Source organism: Pelophylax lessonae (assembly GCF_965119305.1).
Source record: "Pelophylax lessonae genome assembly, chromosome: 1".
NCBI classification, from domain to species: Eukaryota; Metazoa; Chordata; class Amphibia; order Anura; family Ranidae; genus Pelophylax; species Pelophylax lessonae.
Window position 1 is genome coordinate 454,277,941 of NC_138768.1, and position 13,656 is coordinate 454,291,596.

Genomic DNA, 13,656 nt, shown 5'->3' on the forward strand with positions numbered 1-13,656 from the left:
CTACCAAACATCACAAGGAAGGTTCCACTGTTGCATCAGCACAAAGACACCCTGATAGAAGATCTTGCTGGGGCTGTGGAGCACGTGTTTCTGCTATGCTTTCACACATGTTTTGCCCAAGCCTCTAGAGAAAGGGGGAATGATAACCAGCAGGTAGAATTCCTGGTTAGACGGGTGGTCCAAGAATCCCTACAAAACCTGGAGGTTGACCGCACCTGTAGACCCTCGGCTGGTCTGGCAGACATCCCTGTTAGGGATAGCCTCAGTACTCCTGGCCCTTCTCAGCAGAGCATTTAAGGCTTCAACTCCTCGGATAGTGAGGACGAATCGGATACTCCTGGCACAGGCTTTGATTTTGCCTTGGTCCCTACCCTGGTTAAGGCAGTTAAGGGAGCCCTAAAGTGGGAGGAGTCAGTACCATCTAAACAAAGAAGGTATTTCAAGCACCTAAAGAGAGCGCCATAACTTTCCCTTTTTAGGGGAGCTGGGCGAAATCATCTCGGATGAGTGGGGATGTGCAGAGAGGAAAAATTCTCTGGTATCCAAAGTTTCCAGGATGTACCCATTCAAGAGTGAGGATGTGAAACACCTGGAATCAGTGACCCTAGTGGACGCCGCCCTCATGAGATTAGCGAGGCACGTTACTCTTCCACTCGAAGACACAGTGTCTTTTAAAGATGGGCTGGAAAGAAGAATCGACACTGACCTTAAGAAGATTTATGTGTCTGCTGGAATGGCTTGTAAGCCAGCCCTACCCATTGCGGCTTTGTCCAAGGCCATGGAGGCCTGGACAATAGAGGTGGATTCGGATCTAAGGTTCGTATCAGAAGAAGTAGCCAGAGCTTCAGCAGTGAATGAGCTCAGACTGGCAGCTTCTTTTCTGGGGGAGGCTTCCCTAGATATTATTCGTCTGGTGGCCCGGGTCATGCTCTCTTCAGTGACAGCTAAACGGGCCCTATGGCTGTGCCCCTGCCTGGCTGATCCTGCCTCCAAGCAGGCTTGGTGCCGTATTCCATTCGAAGGGTCTTCCTTGTTCGGAAACAAGCTGGAGAGCGCTATTTCGCGGGCCACGGGCGGTAAGTCGGGGTTCCTCCCGCAGGATCGTCGCCTGCTGGGTCAGAGAAGGACACAGTCCAGACAATCTTTGGATAGAGCAAAGGATGCTCGAAGTTACAGACCTGGTCGTGAATTCCGGAAAACATGGAGGAAAAATCCATCTTCAAACCAAAAAGCTTCCAAAGGAGCCTCTTCTAGTATCCGGGAAGCGGCTAAGTCCTTTTGATGTTGGGCCTGTCCAGACGGATCAGCTCAGTGCTCGCCTTCTCCGGTTTCGACACGTCTGGGCAGCCTCGATAAAAGATTTTTGGGTCATCAGGAAAATCTCCACAGGCCACACTTGGTCGTTCTGCAGTCCACCTATCCTCAAGTTGTTCCCACAGCTCTTCCACGGTCGGAAGAAAAAAGGCAAATCCTTTCGGCATACGTAGATGCGCTGATGCTTCAAGGCGCAGTAGTTCCAGTACCAGCCAAAGAAAGGTTTCAAGGCCTCTATTCTCCACTCTTCTTAGTAATGAAGAAGAACGGCTCCTGGAGACTGGTCATAGACCTCACACATCTAAACTCCTTTATAAAAAAGGAAAAATTCAAAATGGAGACGCTTTTGACAATCTGCCAGGCGGTTCAGCCAGGAGATTGGCTTGTGTCAATAGACTTGAAGGATGCATATTTCCATGTGCCTATAGCAACAGAGTTCCAGAAATACCTGCGGTTTGCTGTGGATCAAAACCATCTTCAGTTTACATGTCTCCCATTCGGGCTCACAACATCTCCTCGAGTATTTTCAAAATGCTTATTGGCTGTGGTAGCCCTGATCAGAATCAAGGGAGTTCGTCTTCACCATTATTTAGACGACTTACTACTTCTGTCGCAAGATCGAGAGCAACTCCTGGTTCACAGAGATCTAGTCACTGCGACTCTTCTAGAGTTCGGCTGGTTGCAAAACTTGGAAAAGAGCCAGTTGGAGCCCACACAGGCACTTATCTTTCTCGGGGCTCAATTCAATACAGTCAAGGGCACCATCTCCTTGCCTCTAGAGAAAATCCCGATTATCAGAGAGAGAGTACAGCTGGCCATGTCATCATCATCTCATCTCCGGGCCTCACAGTGCCTCAAAATAATAGGTACTATGGTGGCCAAGACACCTATGGTGAAATGGGCTCAATGGAGAATGCGTCCTTTTCAAACAGGAGTTCTTCGCCAATGGTGCCCAGGCGACATGGATCATCTGATTTGGATTTCCCCAGTAATGCGGGACAGTCTCCTGTGGTGGTTGCAGAAGAGGAATCTACTCAATTGCCATTCTATCCTTCCCATCTCTTGGGTCACGATAACCACGGACGCCAGCAACACAGGTTGGGGCGCTCACTGCCTATCAGAGATAGCCCAGGGCAAATGGAATCCTCGGTTACACAGGGAAGTTTCGAACATCCTGGAGCTTCGGGCAGCTTTTCAGGCTCTCCAAGCATTTCATCACCTTACAGTAAGAACATCTGTCCTCCTGAGGCTGGACAACACGACGGCAGTGTCGTATATAAAGCGACAAGGGGGAACTCGCAGTCACTCTTTATTGAGAGAAGTCGAGCCAATAATGGTCTGGGCTCAGAAATACTTATCCAACCTCACTGCGGTTTATCTGCCAGGGACACAGAACACCCAGGCGGATTTTCTATCACGAGTCTCCATGGACAACAACGAGTGGAGTCTGCATGCCGATGTGTTTCAGTGGCTCAAATCCCTAGGGTTCCTTCCGGAAGTGGATCTGTTTGCTTCCCCGTGCAACTTCAAGTTGGAGAAGTATTACACGAGATTCAAATGCCCACAAGCTTTCGGGGTGCATGCCCTAACAAAGCAGTGGAGGTTTCACAAGGCTTACGCCTTCCCACCAGTTCCAGTCCTCCTTCGATTCCTGACGAGTCTCAGGTCGGAAGAAGTGGAGGCTCTTGTGATAGCCCCATATTGGCCGAACAGGCCCTGGTTTCCAATGCTACTACAGCTGAGCTTTCGCTAACCAGTCCCACTACCTTCCAGGCAGGATCTCCTGTCTCGGGGAACGGTGCTACACCCTTGCCCGGCCCATCTGCACCTGATGGCCTGGTTTTTGAAAGGGAAAGGCTGGAGGCATTAGGGTGTCCAAATGGAGCTATCTCCACACTGTTGAATGCGAGAAGAGCTGGAACAAATAGAGTCTACGAAAGGATCTGGAGGAAGTTCATGTCTCATATCACCGGGAATATGGATGTGCAAGGCACTCCAAAGGTTCAACACATTTTGAGTTTTCTACAGTCTGGCCTGGATCTGCCTTTATCAGTCAGCTCTCTTCGAGTTCAAGTGTCAGCTATCTCGGCTTTCACAGAAACATCCTGGTCAAAGCATCCTCTAGTGAGGCAATTTTTCAGAGGAGCTTCTAGGCTCAGACCGCAAAGGAAGCCTAGATTCCCTAAGTGGGATCTTCCACTTGTTCTGGATTTCTTTGCAGACCTCAGAAGAGATAACCTGGTTCAACTCTCCATCAAAGAATTGTCTCTTATAGTAGAGTTCCTGGTGGCAGTCACCTCAGCAAAAAGGGTCTCTGAGCTGGGAGCTTTGGGATGCAAAGAACCCTTTTTGCCTTTTTTCCCGGATCGGGTGGTTCCGATTCCCATGTTGGATTCGCATCCCAAAGTATCCTCTATTTTTCATGAAAATCAGGAAATTGTCTTGCCAACATTCAAATCCTCTGACTCTGCGACTCATCCACTGGATGTAGGGAAAATTCTGAAACTATATCTGGAAGCCACATCTCATTTCCGCCATACGGATTATCTGTTTGTCCTGTTCTATGGGAAGAATAAAGGCTTGCGTGCTTCGTCTAGATAGAACGATCACATCTTGGATTGTCCAGTCCATTCAGTGGGCTTATACAGCTAAAGGGTTGGCTCCCCCAGAGGCTGTGACAGCGCATTCTACAAGAGGAATGTCGACTTCTTGGGCAGCGTTCCATCATGTGGCTCCTGAAGTTGTATGCAAGGCGGCCTCATGGTCCTCAATTCATACTTTCATAGCTCATTATTGTGTCGAGCCAGCTTTGTTATCATCTGTTGATTTTGGTTTGCGGATACTATCAGTTGATGGTGCAAATTAAATTTCTTTTGAACAGCAGATTGCCCACCCTGGTGTGTTTGGCTAGTTATTTCCCACACGTAGGCTGCCATGGAGTCTGTCATGAAAACGGAAAATTTATATCAAATACTTACCGTAATTTTCCTTTCCTGATGGACTCCATGGCAGCCGGAGTCCCCACCCATCTGCCGGAGGAGGCTATTTTATGGAACATGGTCTCTGGGGTAGAGTGAAATTTATGGGAGTGGGGTCCTATGAGGTAGGAGGAGGCGGGACTAACCCACACGTAGGCTGCCATGGAGTCCATCAGGAAAGGAAAATTATGGTAAGTATTTGATATAAATTTTCCGTTTTCCATTCAAGTGCTACTAGATAGCTGCCGCTATGAGTAGATGCAACAGTAGTTTTTTTCACTGATTTGGGAAGACCACTATGATTTTTAAAGGTTTTGGGGATGATCTAGGTGCAAAACTCCAGATGGATCAGTGTGTGTACAGTTTCTCAATATCCTTATTATTGTAAAAGAAATACATTCTTTTAGAATGATAAATAATATATCTATGACATGGTATTCAAATTATATAACATGAAGACCTTAACCAGTAACCAGTTGCCGACCGCCCACAACAGATATACTGCAGCAGGCTGGCTCGGCTGCGTGAATCGCTGTACCGGTACGTCGGTCGTGAGTACAGAAGCAGCACACTAACACCAGTACACATAGGCACACTTTTAACCCCCTGATCAACCCCTAATTAACCCTTTCACTCCCTGTCACAGCGTACACTATATACAGTACAGATAACATTTACTGATTACTGTATCAGTGTAATTTGTGATTTCAGATAGTGTGAGAGACAGTTAGTGGTAGTCCCAAATAGGTTTAGGGTCCCTGCCATATATCCCCCAGTAAGGATTTAACCCCCTGATCACCCCCGTTAACCTTTTCACTCCCTGTCACAGTGTACACTAATTACAGTATACAGACAATTTACTGATCACTGTATTAGTGTCACTTGTGACTTCAGTTAGTTTGAGAGGTAGTTAGTGATAGTTAGAGACAGTCCCAGATAGGTTTAGGGTCCCTGCCATATATCCCCTAATAAAGATTTAACCCCCTGATCATCCCCAGTTAACCCCTTTATTGCCCTGTGTCACTATTATAGTGTACTGATCTTTTTCTGATCACTGTATTAGTGTCACAGATGACATCAGTTAGTGTCAATTCAGGATGGCGTCATATTTAGTAATACATTTTAACCCATTGATTGCCGGTGACAGACACTAAACACCTCCCATTACTAGTATAGTGTCTGAACGGATCAATATCTTTGATCTGTTCAGAACTATACTAGCGCCCCCAATAGATTAGTGTTCCCAAAATGCAGCGTTAGTGGGATTACCCTGACACCTGCCAGCACCTACGTTTAGCCCCTCTGTCCCCCCCACCCCAAAGAAGTACAGAATCAGCAGATTATTTTCACTTCCAATACACAGTTACATTTTTTGGTAGTGGTTCAAACAGTCCTTGATAACCAGGTGCTTTTTTACCTGTGAGCCACACTAGGTACCTATGAATTCATTGGCCAAAGTGTCCAAACAGTGGTACACAAGTGAAGAGGCCTACACGATGCTGAGCATGACAGATGAGAGCAATGGGAAAGCCTCACTGTCAGAATCAGGCTCAGTATTCAAACCTGTAGAGAGCAGCGGCACCCTGACAGATAGCTCTGATGACGGAGTAGTGGTCCCTGCTAAGGTCAGGCATACCCAACCCCGTTCTTCTGTTGCTGAGGTGCAACAACTGCAGGGTTCTCATATTCAGCAGAGTGTCGGTACTAGTGCCTCTCAACCTTCTGGTGAACTGCCAAGCACCAGAGGCCTAGTACATCCTGGTCATAGTCAAACCAGCACTGCAGTATCACTTGGTGACGCGGAGAGTCCCATAAGTACAGTTCAAGCTGGTGCGAAGTAGTGTCCCGCAGCCACCAAGAATTCGAAGACAAGCCCATAGTGTCCTTCCTGATGCGCTTTCAAATCCTGATTGGAAGCCCACCACTTCTGCCCAGAACCCGACCCAATTCACCATATGCCTGTGTTCTCTGCTGCCATGGCCAGGATGAGATACAAGCAAATCTTGCGGTTCATGCACTTCAGTGATAATGAACTCTGTCGCCCTCGGGGTGACCCAGGATATGACTGGCTCCACAAAATTCGGCCCCTTGTAAACCACTTCAACCAGAGGTTTGCAGACTTGTATACGCCCCAACAAGCTGTCTGCGTTAATGAGTTCTTGATTAAATTTTCTGGCCGCCTTGCTTTCAAACAGTTTCTCCCCAGCAAGCGTACCAGATATGGGGTCAAGATGTATAAGCTCTGTGACAGGGCAAAAGGCTATACATATAGTGTCCGGATTTACGAGGGAAAAGATAGCAATGTGGAGCCCCCCAACTGTCCAGACTACATAGGGAGCAGCGGCAAGATTGTTTGGGACTTGGTGTCACCCTTATTCAGAAATGGGTACCATTTCTACGTGGACACCTTCTATACAAGCGTGACACTTTTTAGATACCTTTTTGATTTTGGAATTGGCGCATGTGGCACTGTGCGACCTAATCGCCGGGGCTTCCCCCAACGGCTTGTAGATTCCTGACTTACACGGGGGGAGAGAGTCTGCTTGAAGTCTGATAAATTGCTTGCAGTGAAGTGGAGGGACACACAGAATGTTTGCATTCTGTCCTCCATTCACGCAGATACGACAGTCCAAATTGCAACGGCGACTGGTGTAGTTGAGCAGCCCCTCTGTGTCTACGAATACAACCTTAACATGGGAGGGGTGGACTTCAACGACCAGATGGCGCCGTACTTAGTTGCCCGTAAGGACAGACGCTTGTACAAAAAAGTGTCTGTACACTTATTTCAATTGGCTCTGCTGAACACTTATGTGCTATACAAAGCGTCAGGAAGAAGTGGATCCTTCCTAAAATTCCAGGAAGAGATCATCACAACCCTTCTGTAGCCAGAAGGTGCTGTGGCCCAAATTCACTATCCAGATGCACTGAGCCTGCTGCATGAGAGGCATTTTCCAAAGAGCACCACAAAGAAGATGCTGTGTCTGTAGGAAACGTGGATTTAGACATGACAACCATTATTTTTGTCCCTCCTGTCCTGGCCAACCTGGTCTCTGCATCAGGGACAGTTTAAGTCGCTACCACACACTAGTGGAGTATTAGTATAAGGTACAGCACGGCACAGTCTAGGGCACACTTTTTCACACAGAGTCTCGAAAGATGTTGGCTATCGCATTTTAGGAGACCCTAGCCTAGAACAGTTTTTTTTACAGTTACAAAAAAGTGTAAAAAAAAAAAAAGTTACAAAAACATAAAAATAAAAAAAGCCAAAAACAGTTCTCTTTTTATTGCGTAAACTTTCTGTTTTACTCTACTTTTCTACACTTTCTGCTTTTACTGTACTTTATAATATACTGTTATACTGTAATGTTTTATTGTATATCTGGACTTTGCAAAGGCCTTTGACACCATTCCCCACAAACGCTTACTGTTAAAACTAAGGAAGGTAGGTATGGACCATAAGGTCAGTACCTGGATAGAGAACTGGCTCCAGGGGAGAGTGCAAAGGGTGGTGATGAATGGGAAGTACTCGGATTGGGAGGGTGTGGAAAGTGGGGTCCCCAAGGTTCTGTCCTGGGGCCAATCCTGTTTAATTTATTCATAAATGATCTAGAGGGTGTTAGGTACCTGTTAGGTAAAGTCCGAAGTGGAGTTTGAGTGCTGAGGATTCAGGCGAAAACGTAGTCAGGGATCAGGCTGGCAACAGATCGGGCAAATCGGTATCCAAACGTAATCCAAAGAATGGTCAGGCAGGCAGAAGTCATACAAAAGCTGGCGGTGAAGTACAGATTCGGCAGGCTGAAGAGGGGTCAAGAATACAGGCAAAAGTTCATACACGAAAGTCTATCAAAGATCAAGCAGCACATCCAGGAAGCTATTCCAAACAAACGGGCACTCAGCAACAGGAAGTGCTGCTATTTAAATGCTGGTCAAACTGCACATTGTTCACAGCTGGGTAAATTGCACATTGTTCACAGCTGGGTAAATTGCACATTGTTTGCAGCTGACAGCAGGTGGGGCTAGTGAGTCCAAGGCAAGCTTCAGGCTGGAAAAATCACTGCCAAACTCCAGAGCTTCTCTGTGGCACAACAGGTAAGGCTGCAAGCTATGAAACAAGGAACCTTCCGGTTCAAGGACATCCAGGTAAATGACAGGACCCCCTCTCCAATGGACCCCTCCGGGGGCCTAGAGAGGCTTAGCAGGAAAGGTGGCATGAAAGTCTCGGATGAGAGCAGGGGCATGCAAATCTTTAGCTGGAACCCAGGAACGGTCTGTGATGGGGTATCCTTTCCAATGAACCAGATATTGTAGGCTACAACCCCGCCTTCTAGAATCCAGAATCTTAGAGACTTCAAACTCATGTTGTCCATCAACAAGAACAGGAGGAGGTAGTTTTTGAGTTCTGGAGTAACGATTGAAGATTGCCCTTTTAAGGAGAGAAACATGGAACACAGGGTGTATCTGGAGTGAGGAGGGAAATTTCAACTGATAGGAGACTGGCCTGACTCTAGCAATTACCCTAAAAGGACCAATGAATCGAGGGCCCAATTTGGTAGAGGGTTGCTTCAGTCTTATGTATTTGGTAGACAGCCAAACTCTGTCTCCCACCGCATATGGAGGTATAGGGCGTCGTCGTCTGTTGGAGAAACGTTCATATCTGCCTGCTGACTTCCGTAGCAAAAAGCAAATCTTTTTCCAGTGCAGCAAGATATTCTTCACCCGTTGATCTGCTGCTGGTACACCAGATGAAGGCTGAAGTAGTGGAAAGGTCTGAGGGTGATAGCCCAATGCTGCGTAGAATGGCGTGGTATGCAGGGCACTGTGCCAACGAGAGTTAATGGCGAATTCAGCCAAGGGCAAATATTTAGACCAATTGGAGTGTAGCGAGTTGATGTAATGCCGAAGATAGATTTCAAGGGTCTGGTTCATGTGTTCGGTTTGACCATCTGTTTGCGGGTGATGTGAGGTAGAGAGTGAGAGCGTTACTCCCAGTTTCTTACAAAACGCTCTCCAGAATCGGGAAATGAACTGAGATCCGTGGTCTGAGACGATATTGGTAGGTATACCATGATGTTTCACAACATGAGAAAGGAAGAGGGTAGACAGAGCTTCCGCTGTAGGTAATCCAGAGAGTGGTACAAAATGAGACATCTTTGAAAAGCGATCCACTATAACCCATATAGCAGTCATGCCATCAGATTTGGGCAATTCTGTAATGAAGTCCATAGTTAAATGGGTCCAAGGCTGGCGAGGTGCAGGAAGCGGTTGTAATAGCCCAGCAGGCAATGTGCGAGGTACCTTATTAGCAGCACAGGTTGGACAGGCAGCCACATAGTCTGTCATATCTCTTTTCATAAGAGGCCACCAAACATGACGCTGCAAGGTCTTAAGAGTGATTGTGATACCTGGATGACCAGATAACACTCCATCATGTGCCCAGAGGAGTACAGGTCTCCTGAGGCTGGGGGCTACAAACAGGCGACCTGGTGGTACCTTCAGCCCTTGAGGAACACGATTCTGGGTTTCCTGTAACTGTTGGGAAAGAGCTGCAGAGATCTGTGCGACAATCTTGTGAGGTGGAATAATATATTGTTCGGTAGGTTGATCTTCTTCAGAAGTAACAAACTGTCTAGAAAGAGCATCGGCCTTCCTGTTCTTATGACCAGGGACATAGGAAAGGACAAAATTAAAATGGGAAAAGAACAGAGCCCATCGAGCTTGACGTGAATTCAAACATTTAGCAGTCTGAAGATACAGCAGGTTTTTATGGTCAGTAAGGATAGAAAAAGGCTTTAGAGCCCCTTCCAGAAGATGTCGGCATTCGGTTAATGCAAGTTTTATAGCAAGTAGTTCTCGATTCCCAACATCATAATTCATCTCCGCTGGAGAAAACTTTTAGAAAAAAACGCAACTGGATGAATCTTACCGGTCTTAGGTTGTCTCTGGGACAGCACAGCACCTGCTCCTACCTCAGAGGCATCCACCTCAGAAATGTATTGGAGATCAGGGTTTGGATGCTGAAGAATTGGAGCCTTGCTGAACATACCCTTTAAAAGCTGGAAAGCTGATTCTGCTTCAGAGGACCACAGTTTGCAATTGGTGCCTTTCCTAGTCATAGCAGTAAGGGGGGCAGCTATGGAGGCAAAACCCTTGATGAAACGCCTGTAGTAATTTTCAAACCCCAGAAAGCTTTCGAATCCCTTCAAAGTGGTCGGTTGGGGCCATTGCAAGACAGCAGAGAGTTTCTGTGGGTCCATTTGGAAACCGACACTATTTATGATGCATCCAAGAAAAGATATCTGGTTTTGATGGAAACTGCATTTCTCAATCTTTGCATAAAGGTGGTTTTCTCTCAGCCGCTGTAATACTTGCCTTACATGTGAGCGGTGCTCAAGGTGAGTCTTGGAAAAAAATTAAGATATCATCCAGGTAGATTATCACAAAACGGTTACTGAAGTCATGAATAATGTCATTCATGAAAGGTTGGAAGACAGCAGGAGCGTTACAGAGTCCAAATGGCATAACCAGATACTCATAGCGTCCATTGCGGGTGTTGAAAGCTGTGTTCCACTCATCTCCCTCTCTAATTCGAACCAGATTATAAGCCCCTCGGAGGTCAAGTTTAGTAAAGATAACGGCTCACTTAAGCACATCAAATAACTCCAGAATAAGAGGCAACGGGTAGGAGTCTTTTACAGTGATCTGATTTAACCCTTGATAGTCTATGCATGGTCGAAGACCCCCATCCTTCTTTTCGACAAAGAAGAAACCTGCCCCTACTGGAGAAGAAGAGGGTCGAATAAAACCTCTTTCCAAGTTGTCCTTGACATATTCCTCCATGGACTTTTGTTCAGGCAAAGACAGGGGATAAGTCCTTCCTTTGGGAAGAGGTGCTCCAGGGATCAGATTAATCGCACAGTCAAAAGAACGATGTGCAGGTAAAACCTCCGCCTTTCTCTTGCAAAACACGTCTGCAAATTCATAGTATTCAGGAGGCAAGGTAGGAGGGATGGCCGTGGAAGCCAACAGACAACCAGAAAGTCTTGTGGGTCGAGATAAACAGTTCAAATAACAGGAAGACCCCCAAGAGGTTAATTCTCCCTTTAACCAATCAAAGGAAGGGTTGTGTTGTTGTAACCAAGGGTAGCCAAGGATAACAGGCAGAAGTGGGGAATCAATAAGAGACAGAGTGATTTCCTCTTTATGGAGTGCGCCTACCTGAAGGGTGATAGTGGTGGTCTCAAACTTCACAAGGCCATCTCCCAATGGCTGTCCATTCAGGGAGGTAATACTCAGGGGTCTAGACTTTGGAACAAATGGAATGTCATTTTCTTTAGCAAAATTGTAATCCAAGAATATACCAGCGGCTCCCGAATCTACAAAAGCCTCACAGGAGACAAGTTTAGAGGCTAAGTGGAAGATTGCGGGTACAGTAGTCTTGGTTTTGGAGGAAGTACTTGTAAGGTCTAACCCAGCTCCTCCGACACTGGTTAGACCCTGCCTTTTACTGGACGGGCTGGACAACTAGATAGCAAATGTCCTTTAAGTCCACAGTATAAGCATAAGCCCAATGCATGCCTCCTCTGTCTCTCCGATTCTGAGAGGTGGAGATGGCTGACTTCCATGGGTTCCACAGGAGACTTGGATTCAACAGAAATTTCAGGTTCAGGCTGAGGTGGTGCTTGGAAGTTAGGGGCCAAGCGATATACCCGCCTTGGAAGCTTACGAGTTCTGAGTCTCTCCTGGCACCTTTCATGATACCGGAGATCAAGACGAACACACAACTCTATGAATTTTTCAAGATCTTCTGGGGAGTCCTTATAGACCAATTCTTCCTTAATGCGATCTGTAAGACCTTTACGGAAAGCTGCACGTAATGCCCCTGAGTCCCATTTGGTCTCAGCCGCCAGGGTACGGAACTCAATAGCATACTGTGCCACAGTCCTGTTACCTTGTTGTATGTCCAAAAGTGAGCACTCGGGTGCAGAAGCTCTATCCAACTTGTCAAATACAGTCTGAAGAGAAGCCAGAAATCTATCAGCATCTTGCAGCACAGGACCATTGCGTTTCAGGTAAGGAGAGACCCATGCCAGGGCTTTCCCTTTTAACAATGAAATTACAAATGTCACTTTGGCAGAAGAAGTACTGAAAGCCCCAGGGTTGTTGCGGAAGTGCAAACGACAAACGTTTAAAAAACCTCTGCAGTCCTCGGTGTCACCACCAAACTTTTCAGGTAAGGGAAGTTTGAGGGGCACAGAAGAGGTGGGTTGGATTGGAGCAGGAGTCTGGACAGATACAGAGGAGCCAGGTAAACAGGATTTTAGCATAGCACAAAGTTCATCTAGCTTAGTGTCCAGAGAAGAAATATGCTGTTCATGAGCTCCAATCAATTGTCCCTGATGCGTAAGCGCCTTAACAACCTCAGCAGGGTCCACTGACATTATGGCCGTTTGTTATGTTAGGTACCTGTGAGGTAAAGTCCGAAGTGGAGCTTGAGTGCTGAGGATTCAGGCGAAAACGTAGTCAGAGATCAGGCCGGCAACAGATCGGGCAAAGTGGTATCCAAACGTAATCCAAAGAATGGTCAGGCAGGCAGAAGTCATACACCACCTGGTGGTGAAGTACAGATTCGGCAGACTGAAGAGGGGTCAAGAATACAGGCAAAAGTTCATACACGATAGTCAGTAAAAGAGCAAACAACACACCCAGGAAGATATTCCAAACAAACGGGCACGGAGGAACAGGAAGTGCTGCTATTTAAATGCTGGACAAATTGTACATTGTTCACAGCTGGTCAAATTGTACATTGTTCGCAGGTGGAGCTAGTGAGTCCAAAAGTAAAGCATCAGGCTGGAAAATCACTGCAAAAACTCCAGAGCTTCTCTGTGGCACAACAGACAAGGCTGCAAGCTATGAAACAGGGAACCTCCTGGTTCAAAGACACCCAGGTACATGACAACTATGTAGTGCCAGGGCCTGCCTGATTGCATTCAAGTTGAAAGTGTTTAGGTCTGACCTCATATTATATGGTTTTGGTAATTCTAAAGAAAAAAATCTAAGGAAAATCGTATAGTGTGTATCCAGCCTTTAGATCCTCTACATGTCTTACAGAGGCTGGATGTATATTTACAACCAACCGTCATACCATCTTCTATTTAATCGGTCACCTTGCAATGAGGGCACACCTAGATGTTGGTATTGCGGTTGGAAATGGTGCTAAATATATATATCCAGCCTCTCTGTAAGACATGTATGTTATCTAAGATTATGGCTGATCAGATAAACACAACTTTACCCCCTTTGTATAATGTTACACTTTGCTAATAAAGAAATGTGAGGAATTTACCAAAAGAACGGGGGCTGTTCT